Here is a 643-nt window from a genome sequence, read left to right as displayed (position 1 = left end):
AGGATAATAACGACGACCTGAGGATAATAACGACGACCTGAGGATAATGACCAACAACCCTGAGAGATAATATTCACAACCCTGAGGATAATGACACGACCCTGAGGATAATTAAAGTCTACAGGGAGGTCAGAGTAAATCAGAGCCCACTAAAGTCAGTCTCCCAAGTTCAAGGTCATTCCACCCAATCAAATCAAATTGTATATAGAGTTTGACTGTGTGATGTTAGGTGGCTTCTTCTTGTGTAAATATTTTCCGTCTGATTTCTGGGAGACATATTTAGCAGATGTTTATTGCGGGTTGAGCGAAATGCTTGGTGTTTTCGACTCTGTAGACAAACAGCAAACAATGTTGATGTCTCGAGGTCACATACACATACATCACACTCCTAGACAAGCTCACACGCACACGCAAAGTTCTATTAGAGATCTGACTTGGTTTTACTAGAGATCTGACTGGGGTTTTTATTAAAGATCTGACTGGGTTTTATTAGAAATCTGACTGGTTTACTAGAGATCTGACTGGGTTTTATTAGAGATCTGACTGGTTTATTAGAGATCTGATGGGTTTTATTTAGAGATCTGACTGGGTTTTATTAGAGATCTGACTGGGTTCATTTAGAGATCTGACTGGGTTTATTAGA

The sequence above is a fragment of the Salvelinus sp. IW2-2015 genome, linkage group LG13 (genome assembly GCF_002910315.2).
Source record: "Salvelinus sp. IW2-2015 linkage group LG13, ASM291031v2, whole genome shotgun sequence".
Taxonomy (NCBI): domain Eukaryota; kingdom Metazoa; phylum Chordata; class Actinopteri; order Salmoniformes; family Salmonidae; genus Salvelinus; species Salvelinus sp. IW2-2015.
This window is presented reverse-complemented; position numbering follows the sequence as displayed.